The sequence below is a fragment of the Mirounga angustirostris genome, unplaced genomic scaffold (assembly GCF_029215605.1).
Source record: "Mirounga angustirostris isolate CCGP_5_RB_7025 unplaced genomic scaffold, mMirAng1.0.hap1 SCAF_2, whole genome shotgun sequence".
Lineage (NCBI taxonomy): Eukaryota > Metazoa > Chordata > Mammalia > Carnivora > Phocidae > Mirounga > Mirounga angustirostris.
This window is the reverse complement of record NW_026991710.1, coordinates 103274082-103290806: the sequence shown is the minus strand read 5'-3', so window position 1 is coordinate 103290806 and position 16725 is coordinate 103274082. Positions and strand designations below refer to the sequence as shown.

General features: G+C 38.1%; 1 long non-coding RNA gene across 4 annotated transcripts in view; it reads right to left on the bottom strand.

Annotated features, from left to right (window-relative positions):
* Positions 1-289: 289 nt before the first annotated feature.
* The window catches only part of LOC123848260 (uncharacterized), a 319093-nt gene continuing 302657 nt past the window's right edge, over positions 290-16725 (bottom strand). For 3 of the 4 annotated variants that reach the window (XR_010409534.1, XR_010409537.1, XR_010409536.1), the window contains one exon: positions 291-2337. This is a non-coding gene — a long non-coding RNA (uncharacterized LOC123848260). Of the gene's footprint in view, positions 2338-16725 lie in introns of all 4 variants that reach the window. The other variant, XR_010409535.1, reaches the window with a different exon arrangement.

The window sequence follows — 16725 nt, the reverse complement described above, 5'->3', positions numbered from 1 at the left end:
CTTATATGAAAACTCTCATTACCTATTTCTGTATCTCCTACCCAGCTAGACTAAACACTCCATTAAAGACAGCATCAATCTACATCCGATTCACCCTTGCAGACCCAGTACCCATGTAGTATCTGAAGGAAAGAGGGAACACGATGGTTAAGTATGCATTTAATTATCTTACAACTGAAGTTCACATGCTGGAACAAAATAATTAAAATACATAATACTTTTCTTAAAGTGGCTTATTATGACTCCTTATATTTTGAATAAAATATAAGCCTGGATTTTTACTTTACAATTAAAGGGAGAAAATTTTTCTTGATTATCAAACTTTCAAAATAAATGTTATAAGTTAATTTGATTAGCAATGTGCTTTCTATATTCAGCTTTACTCCCAAGCGTCCAGCAGTAAGTCTTTAAAATTATAATAATGCATTTCCTTCTTTGTCCCTGGAAAGCTATAGAAAATACACACACACAACTATGTAATTATAAAAGTTGATCCCACTTGATTCTTTGAACTATTACCATAAAATGTGGCTGAAGTGAAGGAGGCCACTGTAGAGATGAAAATGAGGGCAGAGTGAGGAAGATGGATGCTAAAATTCTATTGCCAGTTCTATTCAGATCGTGTGGCAGACTGGAGTTTCCACAAATATCTCCTACCTCCCATATTCATCTACAGCAAGACCTTTAATCTGATCAAAAGGTAGGGTCTATGAACCACCTTCTGAATATAGGTAGGCTTCATATTGAGGCATAGGGTAAGCTGCATGACTTCCGAGGCTAGGTCAGAAAAGGTGATCCCATTTGTACCTTGTTATCTAGAACTCTTGCATTTGGACTCCTGAGCCAGCATGTACACCGAGGCCACCATGCTATTAAAGAAGCCAAACCACTTGGAGAGACCAAGCGGAGGCACTCTGGTTGGCTGCCCAGTTTGGCGTTCTTCTTGCCCAGGGACCAGGTATTCGAATAAACAAGCCTTCAGATGATTCCAGTCTCTATTCCTCAAGGCAACCCCAGCCGTGCAGTCTTCCCAGCTGAGGCCCCAGACATTAGAGAGCAGAGTCAAGCCTTCAGTGTCGTCCCTTTTCCAAACTCCTGACCCAGAGAATCCACAAGCATAATGAAATGTTTGCTGTCTTACATTGCTAAATTCGGGGTGGTTTTTCAGAACGAATAACCATGATGTACAGTCTAATGCTTTCATTCATAGGCATAGAAACAGATCTAGATACCACAAGCAAATCCGCTGTTAACAAAGGAACAAATGGTTGTTTTATAGTCATAGGTGGATCGATAAATACGGCAAGCAGTCCAGCTAGGCAAAACTGCAAACTCCAAGGCTGGAGAGAAGGATACAAGAATTAGTAGCCATGCTCAGGCAAAGTTCCAATTGGGAGAGAGGGACCCTCTGAACTAATCAAGTCGGAGCAGTTCTGAACAGTGAGCCAGCCCCTGCGGAGGGGGTCTGACAAAGGAGAGATTTAGCATCCAGGTTTGCCTCTATTCTGTAATACCCGTGTGAGCAGTGACACCATGCAGCTCTAGAGATACTGAAACAGGATCAGAACTTCAGGTCTTATTATCTCTGTCTCCACTCTGTCTCTGTCTCCATCTCTGTCTCTGTCTCTCTCTCTTTGTCTCTATCTCTGTCTCCATCTCTAATTTCATTCCTTTTTGAATAGCCTGGCTGGATTTTTACAAATTTTCAAAAAACAGCTTTTGGTTTCTTTCATCTTTCTAGGTTTTGACTTTTTTCTTATTTAATTGATTTCTACTTTATATTTCTTTTTTTCTTCTACTTTACTCTGTGTTTAATATTCTCTTCTTTTTCCAGATTTTTTTTTTTTTCTGGAAGCTTAGATCACTGAGAAGAAGTGCTTCTACTTCAATTAGAAATACTTGAATTGCTCCTTTCCCTTGTCATTTTTTTCAAAATTTTTAAGAAAGAAAAAAAATCTGTCAAGTAAGATACTAAAAGGAAAACTGAATTCAATGGCATTATATAATTATGAACCCATCGATACTGTATTCTTCGAGGGTTTTTGATCATCACTTGGACTTCTTTGAATACATGATTCTATATATAAGTGAGATAAAACATGTTTTTCTAAGTTACATCTTCAAAAGTAAGACAATGATTAATAGCAACAGGAAAGAAAAAAATAAACAATTCTGACATGTTCAAGAAGAACCCTTGTGCTTTCATTTTCAAAATGCACCATGACTGCAAACTATGCCAAGTAGCACAAGTTCCTCCAGCTAAGTGTCTGGAGTCCAGCAAACCAGGCTGTTTTCTCAAAACTACTGTGTTTGTAAGGTGTTGAAATTCCAGGGTAACTGTTGAGGCAAAAAGAAAATCTGGGTTAGTATTTTATTCATCCATTTATTAAACATTGGTTATACACATGGCACTACACAAGATGTTGTACAAATTACAAAATTAAAAATATCTTTCCTTATGAGGTTAAAAAGGTGACTACGACATAACTGGAGGGAAGTAAGTAGAAAGGGAGATTATTCGGGGCTGAGTATTATCTATTCACAAAAGAAAAAGGTTTCAAACTGAACATTCAGCTAAAACCTGCTGAAGTAAGTTTGAAGTGCACACTGTTTGGATTTGCTACAGAAGGAATGGAAGGCAAGCCAGTCCTGGGGAAACATGTCCCCTCTCTAAGAGCCTCTTTACTACTTCTTTCTGTACCCAATATAGAGAAAAAAAATTAAATTTATTTTTTCCAAGCCTTCTACTTTTTTTTATTATGTTAATCACCATACATTGATCATTAGTTTTTGATGTAGTGTTCCTTGATTCATTGTGTGCGTATAACACCCAGTGCTCCATTCTGTATGTGCCCTCTTTAATACCCATCACCAGGCTAACCCATCCCCCCATCCTCCTCCCCTCTAGAACCCTCAGTTTGTTTCTCAGAGTCCATAGTCTCTCATGGTTCGTCTCCCCCTCCGATTTTGTCCCCTTCATTTTTCCCTTCCTAATATCTTCTTCTTTTCTTTTTAACATATAATATATTACTTGTTTCAGAGGTACAGGTCTGTGATTCAACAGTCTTACACAATTCACAGCGCTCACCATAGCACATACCCTCCCCAGTGTCTATTACCCAGCTACCCCATCCCTCCCACCCCCACCACTCCAGCAACCCTCAGTTTGTTTCCTAAGATTAAGAATTCCTCATATCAGTGAGGTTATATGATACATGTCTTTCTGTGATTGACTTATTTTGCTCAGCATAATACACTCCAGTTCCATCCACATTGTTGCAAATGGCAAAATCTCATTCCTTTTGATGGTTGCATAATATTCGATTGTATATATATACCACCTCTTCTTTATCCATTCATCTGTCGATGGACATCTTGGCTCTTTCCATAGTTTGGCTATTGTGGACATTGTTGCTATAAACATTGGGGTGCATGTACCCCTTCGGATCCCTACATTTGTATCTTTGGGGTAAATACCCAATAGTGCAATTGCTGGGTCATAGGGTAGCTCTACTTCCAACTTTTTGAGGAACCTCCATACTGTTTTCCAGAGTGGCTGCACCAGCTTGCATTCCCAAACAGTGTAGGAGGGTTCCCCTTTCTCCACATCCCCGCCAACATCTGTCGTTTCCTGACTTGTTAAATTTAGCCATTCTGACCGGTGTGAGGTGGTATCTCATTGAGGTTTTGATTTGGATTTCCCTGATGCCGAGAGATGTTGAGCACTTTTTCATGTGTCTGTTGGCCATTTGGATGTCTTCTTTGCAGAAATGTCTGTTCATGTCTTCTGCCCATTTCTTGATTGGATCATTTGTTCTTTGGGTGTTGAGTTTAAGAAGTTCTTTATAGATTTTGGATACTAGCCCTTTATCTGATATGTCATTTGCAAATATCTTCTCCCATTCTGTCGGTTGTCTTTTGGTTTTGTTGACTGTTTCTTTTGCCGTGCAAAAGCTTTTTATCTTGATGAAGTCCCAATAGTTCATTTTGGCCCTTGCTTCCCTTGCCTTTGGTGATGTTTCTAGGAAGAAGTTGCTGCGGCTGAGGTCAAAGAGGTTGCTGCCTGTGTTCTCCTTTAGGATTTTGATGGATTCCTGTCTCACATGTAGGTCTTTCATCCATTTTGAGTCTACTTTTGTGTATGGTGTAAGGAAATGGTCCAGTTTCATTCTTCTGCATGTGGCTGTCCAATTTTCCCAACACCATTTGTTGAAGAGACTGTCTTTTTTCCATTGGACATTCTTTCCTGCTTTATTGAAGATTAGTTGACCATAGAGTTGAGGGTCCATTTCTGGGTTCTCTATTCTGTTCCATTGATCTATGTGTCTATTTTTGTGCCAGTACCATACTGTCTTGATGATTACAGCTTTGTAATAGAGCTTGAAGTCTGGAATTGTGATGCCACCGGCTTTACTTTTCTTTTTCAACATTCCTCTGGCTATTCAGGGTCTTTTCTGGTTCCATACAAATTTTAGGATTATTTGTTCCATTTCTTTGAAAAAAGTTGATAGTATTTTGATAGGGATTGCATTGAATGTATAGATTGCTCTAGGTAGCATTGACATCTCCACAATATTTGTTCTTCCAATCCATGAGCATGGAACGTTTTTCCATTTCTTTGTGTCTTCCTCAATTTCTTTCATGAGTATTTTATAGTTTTCTGAGTACAGATCCTTTGCCTCTTTGGTTAGATTTATTCCTAGGTATCTTATGGTTTTGGGTGCAATTGTAAATGGGATCGACTCCTTAATTTCTCTTTCTTCTGTCTTGTTGTTGGTGTATAGGAATGCCACTGACTTCTGTGCATTGATTTTATATCCTGCCACTTTATTGAATTCCTGTATGAGTTCTAGCAGTTTTGGGGTGGAGTCTTTTGGGTTTTCCACATAAAGTATCATATCATCTGCAAAGAGTGAGAGTTTGACTTCTTCCTTGCTGATTTGGATGCCTTTTATTTCTTTTTGTTGTCTGATTGCTGTGGCTAGGACTTCTAGTACTATGTTGAATAGCAGTGGTGATAGTGGACATCCCTGCCATGTTCCTGACCTTAGGGGGAAAGTTCCCAGTTTTTCCCCATTGAGAATGATGTTCACTGTGGGTTTTTCTTAGAAGGCTTTTATGATATTGAGGTATGTACCCTCTATCCCTATACTCTGAAGAGTTTTGATCAAGAAAGGATGCTATACTTTGTCAAATGCTTTTTCTGCCTCTATTGAGAGGATCCTATGCTCTTGTTCTTTCTTTTATTAATGTATTGGATCACATTGATTGATTTGTGGATGTTGAACCAACTTTGCAGCCCAGGGATAAATCCCATTTGGTCGTGGTGAATAATCCTTTTAATGTACTGTTGGATCCTACTGGCTGGTATTTTGGTGAGAACTTTTGCATCCATGTTCATCAAGGATATTGGTCTGTAACTCTCCTTTTTGATGGGGTCTTTGTCTGGTTTTGGTATCGAGGTAATGGTGGCCTCATAAAACGAGTTTGGAAGTTTTCCTTCCATTTCTATTTTTTGGAACAGTTTCAGAAGAATAGGTATTAATTCTTCTTGAAATGTTTGGTAGAATTCCCCTGGGAAGCCATCTGGCCCTGGGCTTTTGTTTTTTGGGAGATTTTTGATGACTGCTTCAATTTCCTTAGTGGTTATAGTCTGTTCATGTTTTCTATTTCTTCCTGGTTCAGGTTTGGTAGCTTATACATCTCTAGGAATGCATCCATTTCTTCCAGATTATCTAATTTGCCGGCATACAGTTGCTCATAATATGTTCTTATAATTGTTTGTATTTCTTTGGTGTTGGTTGTGATCTCTCCTCTTTCACTCATGATTTTATTTATTTGGGTCATTTTTCTTTTCTTTGTGATAAGTCTGGCCAGGGGTTTATCAATCTTGTTAATTCTTTCAAAGAACCAGCTCCTAGTTTCGTTGATCTGTTCTACTGTTCTTTTGGTTTCTATTTCATTGATTTCTGCTCTGATCTTTATGATTTCTCTTCTCCTGCTGGGTTTAGGCTTTTTTTGCTATTCTTTCTCCAGGTTCTTAGGTGTAGGGTTAGGTTGTGTATTTGAGACCTTTCTTGTTTCTTGAGAAAGGCTTGTATTGCTATATATTTTCTTTGTAGGACTGCCTTTGCTGCATCCCAAAGATTTTGAACCAGTTGTGTTTTCATTTTCATTTCTTTCCATGAATTTTTTTAAATTCTTCTTTAATTTCCTGGCATACCCATTCATTCTTTAGCAGGATGCTCTTTAGCCTCCATGTATTTGAGTTCTTTCTGACTTTCCTCTTGTGATTGAGTTCTAGTTTCAAAGCATTGTGGTCTGAATATATGCAGGGAATTATCCCAATCTTTTGGTACTGGTTGTGACCTGATTTGTGACCTAGGGTGTGATCCATTCTGGAGAATGTTCCATGGGCACCGGAGAAGAATGTGTATTCTGTTGCTTTGGGGTGGAATGTTTTGAATATATCTGTGAAGTTCATTTGGTCCACTGTGTCATTTAAAGTCTTTATTTCCTTGTTGATCTTTTGCTTAGATGATCTGTCCATTTCAGATCTGTCCATTCTAATATTATTTCATCTTATGATATTACTTATCTCTCGCATTCTGCCCTCATGATCCAGTAGTTGTTTATCTCTCTTTTTTGCAGCTTCTTTATTTTCCATCATTTGGTCTTCTATATCACTAATTCTCTCTTCTGCCTCATTTATCCTAGCAGATAGAGCCTCCATTTTTGATTGCACCTCATTAATAGCCTTTTTGATTTCAACTTGGTTAGATTTTAGTTCTTTTATTTCTCCAGAAAGGGTTTCTCTAATATCTTCCATGCTTTTTTCAAGCCCAGCTAGTATCTTTAAAATCATCATTCTGAACTCTATTTCTGACATCTTACTAATGTCCGTATTGATTAGGTCCCTGGCAGTCACTACTGCCTCTTGTTCTTTTTTTTTTTTTTTTGAGGTGATTTTTTCCGTTCCAAGCCTCCTACTTTTTACCCTCTTTTCTCACCACTCTACTTAGTCCTGCCTGGACAGATTCATCTTTTCCTCTGTTCTTAAAAAATAACTATATTCTAGTTTCTTCAAGATTCTTCAAGATTCTTCACTTTAAAAACATTCCTTAGGCATAGCTTGTTTTATTTGTGCTTTGCTTTATTGTTCTTCCTAGAAGCTGCATTTTTTTAACAAACTGAAGGTTTGTGACAACCCTGTTTGGACTAAGTCTTTTGGCTCCGTTTTCCTACCAATCTGCTCACTTTGTGTCTCTGTGTCACATTTTAGTAATTCTCACAATATTTCAAACTATTTCATGATTACCATATTTGTTATGGTGATCTGTGATCAGTGATCTTTGATGTTACTATTGTAATTGTCTTGGGGCACCATGAACCATGCCCATATAAGATAGCAAACTTAATCAACAACGTTGTGTATGTTCTGATTCCTCCACCATCCAGGTTTTCCCCATCTGTCTCTTTCCTTGGGCATCCCTATTCCCTGAGATACAACAATATTGAAATTAGGCCTATTAATAACCCTACAATGGCCTCTAGGTGCTCCAACAAAAGGAAGAAGTGTATCTCTCTCACTTTAAATCAAAAGCTAGAAAGTATTAACTTTAGTGAACAGGGCATGTTGAAAGCTGAAATAGGTCTAAAGCTAGGCCTCTTGTGCTGGTTAGCCAAGTGGTGAATGCAAAGGAAAAGTTCTTGAGGGAAATTAAAAGTGTTATTCTAGGGAACATATGAATGATAAGAAAGCAAAATATAGCCTTATTGCTAAAATGGAGAAATTTTAGTGGTCTGGGTAGAAGATCAAACCAGCCATAATGTTCCCTTAAACCAATGCCCCAATCTCTTCAGTTCTGTGAAGGCTGAGAGAGGTGAGGAAGCTGCAGAAAAGATTGAAGCTAGCAGAGGTTGGTTCCTGAGTTTTAAGGAAAGAAGCCATCTCCATAACATAAAAGTGCAAGATGAGTCAGCATGTAGAAGCTGCAGCAGGTTATTCAGAATATCTGGCTAAGATTATTAATGAAAGTGGCTACATTGAACAATAGATCTTTCAATTCAGACAAGACAGCCTTCTTTCTATTGAAAGATGCATCTAGGACTTTCATAGCTAGAGAGAAGTCAATGCCTGGCTTCAAAGCTTCAAAGGACAAACAGATTCTTTTGTCAGAGGCTAATGCAGTTGGTGACTTTAGGTTGAAGCCAGTGCTCATTTATCTATCTGAAAAGCCTAGGGCCCTGAAGAATTATGCTAAGTCTACTGTGCCTGTGCTCTATTAGTGGTTTAACAAAGCCTGGATGACAACACATGTGCTTACAGCACAGTTTACTGAATATTTCAAGCCTACTGTTGAGATCTACTTCTTAGGAAAAAAAAAATAGATTCTTTTCAAAATATGACTGCTCATTGACAATGCCCTTGGTCACCTTAGAGCTCTGATGAAGATGGACAACAAGATTCATGTTGTTTTCATGCCTGCTAGCACAACCATTTTGTAGCCCATGAATCAAGGAGTCATTTTGATTTTCAAGTCTTATTGTTTAAGAAATACATTTTGTAATGTGATAGCTGGCATAGATAGTGATTCTTCTGATGGATCTGGGCAAAGTAAAAGGAAAGACTTCTGAAAAGGATTTGTTATTCTAGATATCATTAAGAACATTCATGATTCATGGGAAGAGGTGAGTATCAAATCAACATTACAAATACCAAATCAAATATCAACATTACAGAAGTTTGGAAGAAGTTGATTCCAACCCTCCCAGATGACTTTGAGGGGTTCAAGACCTCCATGGAGGAAGTAACAGCAGATGTGGTGGAAATAGCAAGAGAACTGGAATTAGAAGAGGAGCCTGAAGATGGGGCTGGCTTGCTGCAATCTCATGATGAAACTTGAACAGAATAGGAGTTGCTTCCCTTGCTTCTTAGGGATGAGCAAAGAAAATGGAACCTACACCAGGTGAAGGTGGTGTGAAAACTGTGGAAATTTTCAGGATTTAGAATAGTTGATAAAGCAGCAGCAAGGGTTGAGAGGGTTGACTTCAAATTTGAAAAAAGTTCTACTGTGGGTAAAAGGCTATTATTTTTTTTTTAAGATTTTATTTATTTATTTGACAGAAAGTGAGAGATAGCTAGAGAGGGAACACAAGCAGGGAGAGTGGGAGAGGGAGAAGCAGGCCTCCCGCTGAGCAGGGAGCCTGATGTGGGGCTCGATCCCAGGACCCCGGGATCATGACCTGAGCCAAAGGCAGACACTTAATGACTGAGCCACCCAGGCACCCCTAAAAGGCTACTATTAAACAAGATCACATTGTATGGAAAATCACTCAAGAAAGGAAGAGTTAATCAATATGGCAAACTTCACTGTTGCCTTATTGTAAGAAATTGCCACAGCCACCCCAGCTTTCAGCCACCACCACCCTCATCAGTCAGGAGCCCTCAACATCAAGGCAAGATCTTCCATCAACAAAAAGATGATGACTCACTGAAAGCTCAGGTGACGGTCAGCATTTTTGTTTTAGCAATAGTTATTTTTTAATTAAGTTATACACATTTTAGACATAATGTCATTGCATGCTTAATGGACTACAGTATAGTGTAAATATAACTTTCATATTCACTAGGAAAGCCAAAAAATTTATTTTACTCACTGTATTGTAATATTTTATTGCAGTAGTCTTGAACAAACCCACAACAAACCCACAGTATCTCCAAGGTATGCCTGTGTGTCTTACTTTATAGTTACTCAAAATCCAAACTGCTCCCAATCTTCATTTTTTTTCCGTTGTGTTCTTATAAATCTCCACTGCCCACCCCTTATTTTACAATACACCCTCACACACACACACACACTTGTTTGCTTCCAGCTTATCATATGCTTCCTAGTTCAGTTAATGGCATCAAATTCCACTCTGTCATTCAGGGTGTAACCTCAGACTCATTTTGGGTTTCTTCCTTGACTTCATTATCTATCCAATTAGTCATCAAGTTCTGAATATTTCACATCATCTGATTGTTTGACTGCTAGTGTCTTAGTTCAAACAGTTGCCATCTTACTATTGCACTAACTTTTTGTTCATTTTCATGGAAATATATTCTCTTTCATTTCAGTCCATCCCCTAGGGCAGCAGTCAGCAAACTTTTCCATAAAGGGCTAGAGTATGTTGGGTTTTGCAGACCATGGTCTCTGTCTCTGCTACTCAGTTCTGCTGATAGAGTACAAGAACTGAGAGACACAAATTATAAATTAATGGGCATGCCTATGTTCCAATAAGACTTTATTTACAAAGACAGATGGCATGCCAGATTTGGCCCATTTGGTGTAGTTTGCAGGCTCCTGCAGTAGGATTTTTTTCTGAAAACTGAATCTGATCATAACTCTTAATATTTTCTGTTAAATTACCTTATCTATAGGAATATTTCCCAACGATAACTTCCCTAGAGTCATACGGGATTATAAACATGCAAAACACAAAATTATCGGTACTATATTAAACATGCAGTCAGCATCATATTCAATGTGAGGCATTCTATCTTTGTGCATATTTTCATGCATTTCTATCTTTGTGGATATTAACTTGCACTTTAGTAGCAAAAATAAAGGCATAAATAAGCAATGAATAATTTGTCATTAGCTATTATTTTATTTAAGTTTTCAAGATTTTATTTATTTATTTTGAGAAAGAGAGCATGAGCAGGGGGAGGGGCAGAGGCGGAAGGAGAGAGAGAATCCTCAAGCAGACTCCTGACTGAGGGCAGAGCCCAACATGGGGCTCAGTCTTATCACCCTGCGATCACGACCTGAGCCAAAATCAAGAGTCAGATGCTTAACAGACTAAGCCACCCAGGCACCCCATAGCTGTTATTTTAATAATGGTTGAAAATTACTTTATTGCAGAATGGTATTTTTTTAATTATCCATTGTATTTTTTATTAATAATTATTCTTAAAATTCTTCACCCACTCAGGTTGAAACATGGTTCACAGAAAGGGCAAAACTCAACCAAGACAAGATCAGGTATTTGTTCAGTTTAAACGCCCAAAATAATCTTTTGAAGTTCATTTTAAGTACAAAAATTGTGAAAGATATGCCTTTCATCTGTAAGAGTCAGATTGTGTTGAGAGGAAAAAATGACATACAGATTTATAATGCTTTGAAATTTGAGTCCTTGCTGATCCTGATGAGATTGCATCTCCCAGGGTTAGCTAATTCCTAGAGATAGCAAGTGACTCCCTTGAGATGTGTCTTTTATGTGCAAACTGACCAATCCTGAGTTCAGACCCAACTACACCTTCTTTATCAAACTCTCACAGGTTGAGTCACTCTGCCTCTGCCCTGACATCACCTCGGGGCCAGGTACCAGGCAACAATCCCTACACCTCAGAACCTGTTGAAATTATTCAAAAAAGCCAATCCTAAACCTGTTTAGCCTGCTTACCCTGCCTTGCCAGTCACCTCCCATGAAAACCACAATTGAGGCTTTAGCCAGTGTTTTCCCCTTGCTTCTCTGCCTCCTGACTGACTTTTCCCATGTGGCATGCCACACGCCTCCTGTTTCTAGGGATCTGTGAGTATAAAATTTTCCTTCATAGCAATCATTTCTATGTCTCTGTGTCTTACCATTCCTGATTGAAATAAATCCTAGGTACATTTAAGAACAAGATTCCAGATTTCAAACTTTGGGGACCGGAGGATAGAGTTTTTACTCTGTCTCACAAGGTAACAGGTTCCTTTCTCAAGTCCCACCTGAGCCTTTCCAGGCAGTTCTAATGTTTCTCAAAACTACTCCCCAAGCAAAAGGGAAGGAATAAGTACAGTTAATTGGGGAACCCTGTCTGCTTGGATAGTGCTTTGAGTGATTTGGAGCAGTCAACTTGAACCAAATAAAGACACTTGTTCTGTGGTTTTCAAGGCAAAGCAGATTTTCTCTTTCCCAAACATATATATGGGGATTTCCGCCCCTTATTTTTCTTGGGGGCTTGTTTTGGCTCAACAATCTCTCTCATAATTCTCTTTTGCTCATTTGATTAATCTACCTTCATACACACACACACACACACACAATTTATGGACATCAAGACGAAAACAAAACAAAATACCCTTGTGTTTGAGTTGGGGGTCCTCTAAAGTGTAGGACTTGGGGCAGAGTCTCTTTTATCTGGGACTCAGGGAAGTATTGAATCTATTAGATACTGAATCTTATGACAAATCTATACCATTTAAGACAATACACTATTGCTAAAATAATGGTACTATACTCAAAACCCAGAAACAGACCTAGGCATTTATAAAAAAATTGATATTTGACTGAGAAATAATCAAAAATGGATAAGAAAAATTTCAGTAAATGGTCCTGGGACAATTGTTTATTCCCACAGAAGAAGCCGCACAGTCCTAGACTAATTTCTACAACTCGGCCAATGTTGAATTTAAATTTCAGAAACAACGATTTTTATTTAGTATAAGTAGGTCCCAAATATTGCATAAAATATACATACACTAAAATAATTCTTTGTTAATCTGTTCCAAATTTAACTGAGTGTCCTGTATTTTATCTTGCACCACTAATTAATGGTCATTATTAAAATGTTTACCACAAACATGGGCTTTTAATTCATATAAAACAGTCACAACTTAATTTAGGAAATCTCAGTCAATAATGTTGTTAAAAATATATGTACAAGGAAACGTTTTAAAATGTAGGAGTTTCAAGCTCTTTATAAATACTAACAGCTCACCAGTAAAGAAAGTGGCAAGGCCAGAAAAGCGATTTCTATTTAGCTATTTCATTATCTTTAGATGCATGATTCCCCCATTCATCAGTTGACTTAATGTACAAGTTAGATTTAGCAGTTTATTCACCTTCATTTTCCTTCCCACATCCCAGTGCACTGAGAGAATGAAGAACTATCCATCCAGTCATAAAGGTGATGATCCAGTGATGCAATGGTGAGTAGATATTTCCCAGCACTCTCCCCATTTATATCCAAGGACACTGTCCCTCAGCTCTCCCCTTCCAGGACCTGTTCTGATCTCCTGGAGGGTGGAAAGCTGCAGTGCATCTGACCAGAAGAGAGCTCCTCAGTGGTTCACACGGGAGTGATTCAGTGGAGCACAACAGCTTTCCAGGAATACATGATAGGTTTTATAATATTTCTAAAAAATCTTCATCTGGCAAGAATAGTACTACCTAATATTTATTTTTCTCTCTAATATCTGTGCCTCTGACCTCTAGTCATGGTTTTATTGAATTCCTTCAGGGTGCATAACCGTGCACTGGGCTTGGGATACATGAGACCCTCATTCTTAAGGAATACTACTTAGTAGACGAGGAAAACATCATGAACAGAAATATAAATATATAAAAACAAAAGCATAGAGGTCATTTTTCTAACAGCTGAAGAAAAGGGATGGCTAATATCCAAAAAGCTTTAGTGAAGTAGGAGGTTCATGATCTGAGTTTAATGGTTGGGGGGGATCATGTGGCTGACTGAGCAGCAAGAAGAAAGCTGTGGCAGAGACTACTGGCTGTTCTGCAGGATCCAGTGTTCCCCTTTTGCCCTTAGTTTAGAACCCTCAGAGTTTAACTGGGCTATGTGGTCACCTGGAATAAAGACTGCATTTCCCAGACCCCATTGCAGCTAGGTGTGGCCTTGTGATTAAGTTTTTAGCCAATAGAATGTAAATGAAAACCTTGTGGGCCATTTCCTGAAAATGTCCACGGTGGGGGGCGCTGCCTTTCTACAGCCTCTCCTTGATGGCTGGAAAGCTGACAAGGCAGCCACAGGCCTAGCCCTCTGGAAACATGAGGTACAATGCCGAAGGTGGTGGAGCAGCAAGACCCACCGAAGAAGCCTCGGGCTCCAAAACCATGCGGTGCCATACTGCTCACTAAGAGCTTACCCCCCAGATTAATTTCCATAATTGAGAAATGAACATTTCTCCTGTTGAAGCAAGTCCCACGTTGGTGATATTCTACACAATAAAAGAGTAACTACACATAACAAATACCTAACTTAATGGCAAAATCAATTACTTCATAAGAAATCAAAACTATGGATACCAGAATATATTTACAAAAAAGAGTGATCTTGTAACGCTTTTAGAAGCTTGTTATCCCCAAGGGCCATTCAGGCAAGTTTCCAACTGAAGACCAAGGCAATGAGGAAAATATTTGAGACCAACTCTAAATGAGCCTGTCATTGAAGAGATTTATTTTCAAGAAGAGATCACAGGGTCAAAAAAGAAAAATAAGGATCATTTGCATTGAAATAGCTCTAGCCAATTCCTACCAAATTGGGCTGAAAATAAGTGCAAGTTGACTTGCAGTGAAATTAAATATAACTTCTGGCCAATCTCTCTTAACCCTTTAAAGATGGCTGCAATTGATTTGTAGAAGAACCAGCAAAACATCTCACAGTGGTACACCATTTTTTGGAAAATCAGTCTGCAATGAAAACATAACTAACTTAGGGTATTTTAAAAAAACCTAATTTCCTAGAAATTTACTTGGCTCCCCACCCCAATTAACAAAGCACAAAATAAACATACAAGATTGAGCATTACTTAGCAATTTGAAAAAAAAAAATCAGTATTTATTTCAAACAGTTAATTTAAAGAAATTTCTATTACCATTATCAAGCTATTAATAGAATCATCCAAATAATTCTATAAGGCACAGAATAGATATTCCTTACTTAATCTTTTTATTCTTTTTGATTTCTTGCTTTTAAAGTTGCATAATTTTACTTGACTGGTATTTTAAACTTCTTAGATGGTATCTTTTTTTTTTTTTTTTAAGTTCTACCTTTATCTTTTCACAAAGAATTTTACAGGCAGTTGGAAACTTTATAATTTCTATATTCAGGAAAGGTAGGTATTTCTGTGGCTCACCTTTTGGAGACCTTCCAGGTGAGAGGCCAGTGACAGCTGTTGGGCACCATAGGGCAGACTGGAGTTGATAATGGCCTTCACACTTCCCATGCTTAGTGAGCAACGTGGGCCACACTGACTCCATTATGATCAGGACAGTGGTTACTCTCACTTAGTTCCACAGAAGATGTTGAAAACAGATCCACAAAATAAACCCTGTTGTAGGCATATGATTCAAATATCCCCATCTTCGTATGAAGTCTTGTATTAAAATCTGTTCAGCCTAACATTTTTTTCAAAAGGTGATAAGGCAGAATAATAAACTAGATAGACAAGCAGAGGACCCTAAAGAAGTTTAAATATTTATATATTGTTTATATATCCACTTGCATAACATGAGCCAATATACCACCCCTGCTTTTTTACATTTCAACTCACTCACATCACTCTTGAATAAGGGTCATCAGTGATGGCTTAATCATGAAATCCACCAGAAGTTTATCAGCCTTTGTTTAACATGACCTTTCTGTAACCTCTGACAATGATGAATACTTCCCACTTCCAGAAAAATCTCTGTTGTCTTGGCTTCTGTAGTACTATTTGCTCTTGGTTACCTCTCACCTCTCTGAGCAATCTTCCTAAGTCTACTTGGCTGGCAGTCCCTGAAGTGTTAATGTTCCCTAGGATCTTGATCATGGATTTCCTTGAACAGCACATTCCCGTGGTTCATGTACTAGTCATCCATTAAAGGATCCCAATCCTATAATATTATCAATGTCAGAACACTCCCAAGATTCATTGCTATAATATATGTTATATTCTGGATTTTTTTTTTCACTTGAATACCCCCAAAGAAACCAAATCTCTTCCACGGTAGACTTATTTTCTAAATATCTTCCCTCTCTCACCCCCTCTTCATCCAGCCACAAAATCCTATTTATTCTACAGGCTAATTATCCTTCATATTCATAGTTTTCTCTTAATCTCCGTTCCCACTGACTCTTATTCAGCAGTCAGCTGGACCACTGCAAAAGTCAAAAGAGAAACAACCAAAAACTACCGAAACAGCTTTCTTGCTTTTAATTTCATCCAGTTTTCATTATACAGTAACTCATGTGATTCTACTAAAATATCTAATATAGCCACTTTACTATTCACATTCTTACAATGGCCTTCCTTCACCTATTAGGTCAACATCCGTATCTTTAGCAGAGTAGAGAAGCCCTTCATACTGTGTACACCTTCACTTTTGGGCTCACTGATCACTCTCCACACATTCACCCATGCCTCAGTCTCTTTGAATACTCATGTTCACTACATGTGCTCTGATTTTTCTTACCTCTGCAGCTTTGCTCATGCTGATGTTGTTGACTGGAAAATCCTTCCCTTCTTTTTGTACTTGGAAAAGTTATCTTTTAAGATTCACACAAAAATCCTTTCTCCTGTGGCCTTCTTCTGTGCAGTCTCCTATATCCTCTTTCTTGAGTTCTTCTGCATTTTGTACATGTTTTCATTACAGAAATTTACACAATGGCCTGTAAGCATTTCTTTACATGTACACTTTTCCTTCAGGGGGGAAAGGAACCATGTCTTATTCATTTGTCCATGTCCAACACCAGGCACGGTGCCTGGTGCTCAAAAGATGTTTGTTTTATTAATATTAAGTAGAAAAGGCAGTATACAGATGAAAGACATATGGTCTTTGATTTCAAGGAAATACATTAAAAATCTAAAGATTTATCATGAAAAGAAATATATGGATTTGCTTGTATTCCACCAGAGAGTAGAACTGGTAAAACTTACAAAGAAGAAAATTTTTGTTTAATAAAATAATGTACTCTCT